Source organism: Saimiri boliviensis, chromosome 3, assembly GCF_048565385.1.
Source record: "Saimiri boliviensis isolate mSaiBol1 chromosome 3, mSaiBol1.pri, whole genome shotgun sequence".
NCBI classification, from domain to species: Eukaryota; Metazoa; Chordata; class Mammalia; order Primates; family Cebidae; genus Saimiri; species Saimiri boliviensis.
This window is the reverse complement of record NC_133451.1, coordinates 130,252,219-130,263,345: the sequence shown is the minus strand read 5'-3', so window position 1 is coordinate 130,263,345 and position 11,127 is coordinate 130,252,219. Positions and strand designations below refer to the sequence as shown.

General features: G+C 41.0%; 2 pseudogenes; both read right to left on the bottom strand.

Annotated features, from left to right (window-relative positions):
- Window positions 1-7,877: 7,877 nt before the first annotated feature.
- On the bottom strand, window positions 7,878-8,069 carry LOC120367818 (small nucleolar RNA U3; annotated as a pseudogene).
- A 289-nt stretch (window positions 8,070-8,358) lies between these two features.
- Window positions 8,359-8,445, bottom strand: LOC120367817 (small nucleolar RNA U3; annotated as a pseudogene).
- Window positions 8,446-11,127: the final 2,682 nt, after the last annotated feature.

The following is an 11,127-nucleotide window of genomic DNA, read 5'->3' as shown; positions in this document are numbered from 1 at the left end:
CTTTATGTGCAGCGGGTAGTGCTGAGGGTGGGCAGTGGGAACGGGGAGAGTGACCATTCCACATACCTCCTGCTGCTAGGTGGACACTGCCAAGTGCATTCTCTCCCTGGCCTTGTATTTGGAAAGAGGTCACCTTGGGAAATATACTGGAAGCAGGAGGGTGGCAGGATTTTTACTTTTGGTTTGGGTTTGGACTCCCTGACTTCCATTCAGCTGCCGGGGATCCTGCTGATGAATTGCTTGTAATGAAAGTCTATGTCTCCTGGGCTAGACAGCACAAGGGAACTCTGCTTTAGCCGCTTATTGTGTAACCCCAAGCAAGTTGTTCTACCGCACTGAATTCTGAAGATAGTGGTGATCACCTACCTCCTAGGGATCTTATGAGGAATGGCCAGTAATCATGAATATAAGTGCTACATAAATGTTAAGTAAATGACGTTAATCCTCCCATGGACAGTGGTGTGCTTATCCAGGCTGCTAAATCTCTCTTCAGTGACACAAACCCAGGGCCTCAGGATAGGATGTTCTTGCAGAAACACAATTTAAGCCACAAACTAGATCATGTTAGGGGGTATAACTCCAAGAAGGGCAGACAAATTGAAAGAGATAAGGCTGAAGATCTATCACTAACTCACTCTCTTGGGCTCTGGAGTCTAGCACGTATTACATGATGCCTCAGTGCCTTTCTGTTTGAAAGTCACTTCCTCACATTGCAAATCTTCCCTTGCCTTTGTTTTTCTAAACAGAACTTGATTCTGAACTTTAGAATATTAAGTTTTGCATATTTCCAAAAGAAAATTGTGCTGGAAGTACAGAATAAAATAGTGGATGCTTTTGCCCAATCTTTCTCTGTGTTTGGCTGAAACAGGATTGTTCAGCTGTTGGCAGTGATCTGTGATGCTGCCGGCTACCCTGGGCTCCTAAATGGTTTCGAAAGCTGCTGAAAATTGTAATAGGCAGCAGAAGGGAAATAGCAATGTTTGCTGCAGGGGACTTTGGGGTTCAAGTTGCTGGCTCTTCCTCACACAAGTCATACCTCACTATGGTTTTGGTCAACAAGGTTTGCACATCTGAATTTTTAGTGAAAATGACTCTCTAATGGGATTCTGTTACATCAATCTTCAATACACAAATAGTAATCTGGTTATAACCAAAATGTTCCTTTCTTTCTCCCTGCCTGCCTGCCTTAATTTGACATGTATTATCTTTTAAGATAGAGTTAACCATTGTATTTACCTCTAAGGTGCATAGTTAACTGTTTTAAAATTAGAATGGGGAAAGATTATATATATATTTTTTGCTTTAAAGGTGTGTCTCCTTGGTCTGATCTCCGAAGCTAAGTGTTGCTGCTTGTGAAAATTGCCTTGTGCTGGTTTCCACGACACCACACTCTCCTGGTCTTCTGGCAACTTCCTATTTCTTGTCAATTTCTTTTTTTGAGGCTTCTCTGCTGGACCTCCAAATTTTGGATTGATCCATTCCGTGCCTGGTCCTTGGCCTTCTAATCTTTTTGAATGTGCTTCCATTAAATATAGGAAGATCATTAATATTGAAAACTCTATATTTATATCTTGACCACTGACTTCTACTTTCATTTTTTTTTTCAGATTTATATATGCAACTATTTACCTGATTCTGTACTTGGATATTAAATAAAAACTTCGCAAACTGAACTTTTTGTTTCTCTTTTCCCAAAGTCCTTTCTTCCCCAGTCTCTCTTATCTTCCTCTTCCTTTTTAGTTATTTACTTTTTTTTTTTTCTCCTTATTCTAGGGCAAGATATTTACTTTTTTTTTGAGATGGAGTCTCTCTCTGTTGCCCAGGCTGGAGAGTAGTGGTACAATCTTGGTTCACTGCAGCCTCTGCCTCCTGGGTTCAAGCGTTTCTCCTGCCTTAGCCTCCTGAGTAGCTGGAACTACAGATGCATGCCTCTATGCCTGGCTAACTTTTGTATTATTACTAGAGACTGGGACTTTCTTTCTTTCTTTTTAAAAAATATTCCATATTTATTTTTATTTTTAAAAATTGTACTTTAAGTTCTGGGGTACATATGCAGAATGTGCAGGTTTGTTATGTAAGTATACATGTGCCATAATGGTTTACTGCATCCACCACCCTGTCATCTACATTAGGTATTTCTCCTAATGCTGTCCCTCCCCGATGTCCCCATCCCCTGCTATGCCTCCCCTAGCCCCCCACCACCCAACAGGCCCCGGTGTGTGATGTTCCCTCCCTGTGTCCATGTGTTCTCATTGTTCAGTACTCACTTATGAGTGAGAACATTTGGTGTTTGGTTTTCTGTTCTTTCTTCAGTTTGCTGAGAATGTGGTTTCCAGCTTTATCCATGTCCCTGCAAAAGACACAAAAGACTCATCCTTTTTTATGGCTGCATAGTATTCTATGGTGTATATATTTTTAAAATAGAATTTTTCTGTATTGCCCAGGCTGGAGTGCAGGGGCTAGTCACAGGTGCAATCATCACCTACTACAGCTCTGAAATCCTGGCCCCCAGCAGTCCTCCAACCTCAGCTCCCAGAGTAGCTGGGACTATAGGTATGCACCACCACACCTGGCTCTCCTGTTTTCCTGACAACAATACCATCCATGTGGTTGTTCCTACCAACACAAGGATAATCCTGGATTGTTCTTGTTCCTTTTGTCTTCATTGTTTGACTCATTGACAAGTCCTCCAAAATACATTCTGAATCTCAACACTTTTCACCATCTAAACTGCTACTAGCATGATTCAAACCATGAATATGTTTCATTTGGATTATACCACAATAGTCTTCTAAATGATACTCCTGTACCAGTCTTGCCTCCTACAGTTTATTCTCTGCATAGCACTAAATGGAATTTATGATGTTTAATATTTATGTATGTTTCCTAGATGATGAAACTTGCAAGGAAGTGAGTGAATTATTTCATAACACAGAGGAATAATGAAGGAAGAAAGACCTAAAATCAATTCTCCATAGTTCTGCAATTAGTTAACTTTTGTAGGGTTCAATCTCATTTGTTACTTGACCATTTAAATTGGGGCTGAATATAACATTGTAATAATGGCTATTAATTATAGAGCACTTACTATGTGCTGGGCATAATTCCAAGGACTTCACATAATTTGTACTCTTTAATCTTACAACAACCCAATGAGATATATAGTATTGTTACTGCTTATTAAATATGAAGAAACTGAGGTACACAGCTGTTAGTGACTTGTCTGAAGTTCTATAGCCAGTGGGCAGCAGAGGCAGGACTCAAGCCCACGGATTGGTCTCTGGAGTTTGCTGTGTTATACTGATCTTTATTGAAGCCATAAGTTTGTTCCAACGTGATTCATTAGTTCATTTGGGGGGCATTTATTTTTCTTTTTGTACATTGGTTATCTGTTGAATGAATTTATTATGAGAACAAAAATTATCCATTACTTTACCAGTAGTGTCTTAGGTACAGCTAAGAGGAAAATTGTCATAGCTTTTAGATTTCTTCTATATACGTGGTAGTTTGGGCCCACGGTTTTGAGTTTAGGTGATATTTACTCCAGGGGCAGGCTAAAAATGAACTCCCAAATTGCCTCAAATATTTTCTGTTAGGTAACATTTCCACCAAAAGCTTCTGCCCTGAAAGCCTCTATGTGAAACAGCAAATCCTCTCAGGTCCCAAAGGGGCTGCTTGCAGTTTAAAAAATAGTCGGCCTCTCTCTCTTGCACCTGTGCTGCGCTTAGTAGATTTATTCAGTCAGAGAAAACTTCAAAAAGGATTGGTGATTCGAACTGAGCCTTGATGAACTGAAAGAATTTTGCATATTGAAAAGAGAAGGTTGCACTCATGCCAGCCCCCCACCGTGGATTGCATAGAAACAGCAAACCTGTTTGCCACTTAATTGAACAATTGCGATGCTAGTCTGTCCCTTTGTGTCTCAAAGGTGACACACTATATGCTTCACCTGGGTAATAGGTAATGTAACATCACCCAGAAACAGAATTTTGCTTCCTTTCACTCGTGGCTGCCTTCCTGTCCCCTCCATCTTTGTGAATAATTCTTTGTTGGTAAGGAACTCATTATCATTATTGATTAAACTTTGCCATCTCAGTTTGATGTCAGCGAATACCTTGCTCATTTTAATCTGTTTGAGTGCTGAGTTTTATGCTTACCATGTTTTAATTTGTCCCAGGATTGTGTTTGCCTGATGCTGATATAAAGATTGAGGACTCTCTGGGGCATTTTGTGACCGACACAAGAAAGTGTTTGAAAATATATGAATAGTCCTTTAGGATAAGCCTTGCGACTCGTAAACAGAGCTTGGTGGCAACCTCTGTGTGGCGGTTGCCTTGAAACTAGACTCATAAACTAAAGCTGGGAATAAATATCCATAGTAAAACCATTAATCTGTTTACATGTTTTTACTTGGGTGATTTCCCCCCCTTATTTCAATCCTGAATATTTTTCTCTCCCTGTAACACCCCCTTGTTCAGTTGATCTCTACAAATATTGTCTTTATTAGATTTTTGGGGGAGCACAAAGTTATATGTTATAAATATGGCACCGTTTTTACAATATTTTATTTTAAAAGAATTTTACACTTACAGAAAACTTGCAACAATAGAACAACAAGCTCCTGTGTGCTTTTCACCTTGATTTTCCAATCCTTATCCTTTTGCTGCATTTGCATTACCTGATGCTAATTGAAATGACCATTTTTCTTTCTCTGAATTCTTGCTAGTTCACTACCTGTTTAGAGTATAGAAATCAAAACAAGAAAGACCTGTTTGGATGTTTATGAGGGGAGGATGGAGGAAATGGTGGGATGATGATTTTGGGGAGAGGAGGAGGAGGGGAGATACCTATTAGAGGAAACACAGGAAGCTTTGTAGTAGCACTGTCACAGGCTTACTATATTTCTTCAACAGGTACTCCAGAAACAGTGCTCCAGTGACGTAAGTTTTTTTCTAAGGTGCTGTGAAGTCGTGACTTTCCCAATAAGCTTGAATATCCATTTTCTCTATAGGTTGGTGATAAATAACAGTATTTCTACGTAAGTGGCTAATAGTGACGCGGAAAATAAAGTGCAAAAGTTGTCCCTTTGGGGCATTACATGGAAATGTATAGTGCTTTTCCTGATGTTGCCCATTGAAGGTCCCTCTGAGCAGGTTTCTGAGGTCTCCCCATCAACCCACAGGTCACGCAGCCAGGGAGATTGCCAGTGAAGTGGCATGTTGCCCGACCTCTCAGCAGTGTATACAGATCCTGAAGGGTACAGCCCGGGCTGTCCTGAGTGGCCTGGGAGGGAAATAAGTAATGTGATTTGAATTGGCAAAAAACCATGATTTTCACTTTTAAAGGGATCTTTTATTCTTGAGCTGAAGCCAATTGAAATGCCCTGAGCCTGGGCCTTTTTATTCAGACAAGAACAATGAGATCAATTTTCAGCAGAAAATGAGGGAACAGGAGAGAGAGATGGCAGCTGAGGTAATCGGCTATAAAGGACAAAGTTTGAAATTAAATATTATGGCTTAAATATTCCTTTAATTCAAGCCTCCCTTCTCTCCCTTTTCCAGTCTTGCATTAGAGAAATAAAACAAAAAACTCCTTACTGCAAAATGGAAGACAGTCTTTCTAATAGAAGAAAATTCTCTCTGCAACATGAATTTGAACTATAGCGATTTGATTTCTGTGGAGATAAAGAGGCAGAGAAGTTGCTGCTGTCTGGAAGAGAATGTAAATGTGATGTTAAGGAGCAAGGAAGAAAACTTCACTCATGCTGGCTTACTAGAATTTGCTGTATTTTTTCCTGCTTTCATTGAGCAGCAGAAGGGATGCGGAAGCTTTTTATTTAATTTTTAGGGCAATTAGGGAGAGGAAATCTAGGCTGAGTGACTTTAGACTGCTCATTACCTTCTGGTGGGCAGAAGGAGAGTGCATATTTTAAATGTTAAGATCAGATTATTTATAAATCTCACTTTGAGATTCAAGGGCATGGAAGGAGCGATAACTCGATTAACAGAGAAAACAGCCTTATGTACACAGCTGGTTTAATCTTTGTAATAGGTCAGAGACTGCACAGCAGCCTTTCTCAGTCTCTTCCTGGAAATGACAGATTCTAGGGAACCACGAAGTTTTAAAAAAAGAAAACTTTTAGAAAATTCCCCCACCCCCACCCCAAAGCTTTTAGGGAATGTTGTGATGGGGGATAGGTATTCCTAGGTCTTGCTTTGCTGCGCTGTAACGACAATTTTAATTCCACTCCTTTCCTGGAATGAATTACTGACTCCCCTAGAAGTAAGTGAAAGCCTCTGAATTTGGTCATTTCACTGTTATATGTAACAAGGTGTCTCGGGTTGTTTTGTAAAATGAATGCATCTAGCTGCAAGAGAATTCATGGTCATTTCATTTTCTGGCAGAGGACACAGGCTAATCTGAATGTTTTAAAACATTTTTGCTGACTCTCTTTCTCTGAGAGCTTGTATGATTTTCTTTGTGGGGTTGTCTGAAGGTCTCTATTCTTCAAAGTTCTTTTAGGTACAAGTAATAAAAATGAACACTACCTAGTTGAAGCCATGAAGGGACTTTGAAGCATCCTCTAGATGCTGAAAAGAGCAGCTCAGCCTCACCCAGAGGAGGACGGGAGCCAGAGTCCTCAGGAGCTTGGCAGTGGGAGTGGGCTACCCTTCTCCCCGAGTGCTGGACTTAATGTGACTTTGTCTCTGATTTCAGGCCCTGGTGTTTAATTCCTGATACCGATTCCTGGGAGAGAAAATGGGGTTCCTTTGGCTTTGATTAGGTGTTCTCTTGAGGACCTATGAGTGGTGGGTGGGGTCTGGGGAGAATTACGAGGCTGCCCACTATTCCCTGGTGCGCAGAAATTCCTAGCAGGGTGGAAGCCTGGTGAGAGGGCAACCCCTTGAGAGTTGTCTATTGTACTCAGCTAGTCTTTGTGTACAGGAGAAACAATTTGCTATTTTAAATTCCAGCAGCCTGTAGCCACTTCTGAATCTTAAGGAAGTCTCAGAATTCCTCTTTGGAATAGATGAGTTTTTTGACTGTGAATGAAAGATAAACACCAGGAAAAGACTTGGAAAATGTAGGAATGAGGAAAAAAAATTGAAACTGACTTTATCAATAAAACAAGAATTTGGAGGTTGCCCCGGACTGGCCAGGGGAAAAGGAGCTCAGCTGTAGCGATAAAGCCAAGAATTTACATGACGTGTGCAGTGAGCTGAGGAAGTGGGCATAGTGAGGGATATTTACAGTCCGAGCATCTTTAAAAGACATTAAAACATTTTAAAATTATACTTTAAGTTCTGGGGTACATGTGCAGAATGTGCAGGTTTGTTACATAGGTATGCATGTGCCATGGTGGTTTGCTGTATCCATCACCCCATCATTTACATTAGGTATTTCTCCTAATGCTATACCTCCCTTATTCCCCTGTCCCCTTCTATCCCTCCCCTATTCCCCCACCCCCTGCTATCCCTCCACTAGTCCCCCGACCCCCTCCTATCCCTCCCCTAGTGCCCCATCCCTGACAGGCCCCAATGTGTGATGTTCCCCTCCCTGTGTCCATGTGTTCTCATTGTTCAACACCCACTTATGAGTGAGAACATGCATTGTTTGGTTTTCTACTCTTATGTCAGTTTTTTGAGAATGATGGTTTCCAGCTTTATCCATGTCCCTGCAAAGGACATGAACTCATCCTTTTTTATGGCTGCATAGTATTCCATGGTGTATATGTGCCACATTTTGTTTATCCAGTATATCACTGATGGGCATTTCGGTTGGTTCCAAGTCTTTGCTATTGTGAACAGTGCCACAATATACATGTGTGTGGATGTACCTTTATAATAGAATGATTTATTATCCTTTGGGTATAGGGAACCACTCAGACTGTGCCCTCTCCTGCTTACTTTCCTGGAGGAAGAGAAAATTAATCCTCAATGCCAAATGGCACCTGCAGCAAAGCAACACCAAGAACTGGCCTGGCACTCACGAGAGAGCCCTGTGCCTCCTCCTCACTCCTCCTCCTGGTTTCCAGTGCTCTTCAGAGATCCCCAACCTTTTTGGGACCAGGGACTGTTTTCATGGAAGACAGTTTTTCCACAGGTCGAGTTCAGGGGCTGGTTTTAGGATGAAACTGTTCCACCTCAGATCATGAGGCATTAGATTCTCATAAGGAACATGCAACCTAAATCCCTGGCATGCACAGTTCACAATACAGTTTACACTCTTATGAGAATCTAATGCTGCAGCTGATCTGGAAGGAGGTAGGGCTCAGGCGGTAATGCTGGCTCACCTGCCACTCACGCCCTGCTGGGTGGCCTGGTTCCTAACAGGCCACTGACGTGTACTGTTCAGCTGCCCAGGGACTGGGGACTGCTGGTCTACACTTTCAGAGAAACTTCTCTAGGAATGAACTATAGAAATGATTCCTGAAAGTAGAGTCTTAGTGTGGGCATCTTATATCCAGTTTTTAATTTAGTTTGCTGGACACTGCAACATAGTTCTGTCCCTTCCCAAAATAGAGCAGAGGTCTGACCTATGCCCAGTCTTCAGCTTGCTGGTACTTCATGTGGGGAAGGATTGGTGGTTGGAATCATGTGAAGTATAAAATGAAAGGATCCCTCAACCCAGCTTATGGAGTTCAAAAGAACTTGAAGCCAGAATCAAGTAAGAGAATATAATATTTGTAAATAGAAGTGCTCTTCTCCTTCTTTCTAAAGAATTTCAAGTGCAATTTCAAGTGCAATTGGGAGGGACAGAAAATTTCCTCTGGGAGTAGGGAAGGAAATTGTGTAGGAGTTTAGACTACACTTGTTTGAATTTTAAGAGAGGCAACTCCAGCTGAGTTTTGGGATAGAAGAATAAGGACCATATATATGTTGAAATAATACAAATGTGGTTTTAGATTGTCCTTTAAAGGTTTCACCTTGAACCCAAACTCATTATAGCTGCAATGGCATGCACTTTATATGTATCATCAGAATGGGGCTGGGAACTGGTAAAGCTTAAAAACGTGGACTTCTACCAGGAAAATGGTTCATTGTGAAAAATCTCAGCTCTTAGATTTCTAGAATTGCTGTTTTTACACTGCTACTGTCTTGGCAGCAGGAGGGACAGTGGTGGGATTCTCACTGGTCCTTGGGCTGCCATCCTTGTGTCTGACATAAACTCAGAGAAGAAGCGAAATAGCCCTGTAGAAAATTCAAGTTAATAAGTGGTTCCGGAAAAAAATGCGGTTTGTCAGCTTTCAATTTTTCATTCCCAGGAAGACATTGATGAAATTCTAGGTGCCATTTCTGAAGTGCCAAGAGGACCAGGGTAGTTTCTCCAGGGTAATGAGCTCTTTTTATTGATGTCTTAATTTATTCACTCATTCTTTTATCAGGGGTATATTTAATACATAAAATGCTTTAGAAAGATGCTAGGTACTGAGTGCATAAAAAGGCAGACATTTAAATAAGGTGTTAAAATATTGAGGTAAATGCCATTAGAAGGCTGTATAAAGTGCTCAAGGGAACGTCAAGAACCGTCAAATAAAATGGCTATGCCCAAAATTGAGGACAGGGTAAGATGGGAGTTAAGATAATTTTTCCTATATTACACCCCGCCTTTCTTTCTTATAACTCAGAAAATGTGTCTGTGTCTTACTGCTTCCAGGCCCTTCAGTCATTCTGTTTAAAATACTTAATTAATTTCATTGTAGATAGTGGTTTATTGTTTTGTAATTCTTTTTTAGTATTAGGCTTTAGTGAACTGGCCTCAGGGCCCTGAACGCTAGCCATAGTGTTGCCTCTGTAGAGTGTTGAGTTGCAAATGAAACTTTGAAATAGAATTTGCTTTAAGTTGGAATTGTCTGTAGGAAAACATTTTAAGTATGAATTCCTAGACATCAGGATAAATTTCAAGAACAGGCCTATAGAAAGAAGTGTAACTAGTTATAAAAATAATACTGTTTCTACCACTAACTCTAAAAGGTCACAATACCAGATTCAGGCTGTCTTACTACTGCTTTAATTCTCTGTATGTACCTTATGCTAGAGAAATTCAAGATTGTTGATTAATTCATTAAACAGTGGCTTACAAAATCTACTCGTTTTCTCTCTGAACTGGCAAACTTTTATTTGGGGGTGATCATGAGTGTGTTGTTTTCTCGATGCACCTCTCAAATGCAAACAGTAAATTCTACATTGTGGTTTTAGGCTAGTTTTGTAGCAAGAAAGTGGTCTGACTCAAGCTACTTGTGGTGGATGCTATGGTGTGCCACACACATCGCCCTATGTTGCACTGAGAGTCACATTCCCCTAGCTGCTGGGAGTGTTGGCTACCCACGATTCAAACTGAGGCCATCTACAGGAATTGCCCTCAGCAGAAGGGAGCTGCAGCATTCAAGATTGCATCTCCTCCCTCTATCTTTTAGCTGTTTGATATGGAGGCAAAAATGTCTGGCTACTTGGCCTCTATTTGGGACGACTCTGAAGGGATGCATATCTGTAGCAGAGAATCATGTGTTACTCCATAATAGCTCCTGGCATTCTACTGGGCCTTGGTAGAGATGGAGTTTCTGAACCTGTGTCAGCACCACCCATTATGGACTGGGTTTGGTCAGATCCAAGTCATTGCTGGACAAGATCAACAACAGTTTGTCAAAAGATGGAAGCAGTACACTTTAATTATGTCGTGAGTCAGTCTAGAAGGCACAAGTCAACCTAAGAGCCCCGTGTCAGTGTCACCACTCTTGCACCAGCATTACTTCCTCAGCTCCCTGAGGATCTTTTATGACCAGTTAATTGAGGAAGAAAAAGGCCTAACTCAGTTTATGAATAAACTAATTTAGTACATGGATGCAAACTGAGAGTAGATTGCTGCTTCATGACCACACCACTCAGGTGAGGCTCTCCAAATAGCAATAAAAGTAAATATCCACAGTGATTAACACTTGTGTCACACCTCCAGTAAAGATATATCTAGATTCCTGGGTAATGGTGAATGGCTTGTGATTTAAGCAGGTGCTGTAAACAAGAAAGATTGGAAAATCAGGAACAAGGAGATTTGAGCATGTGGAAGTAGGCACAAAGTATAAAGACTGTTGTGTCTCTGCTAATGCTCACTGCAGAACATCCACTATGG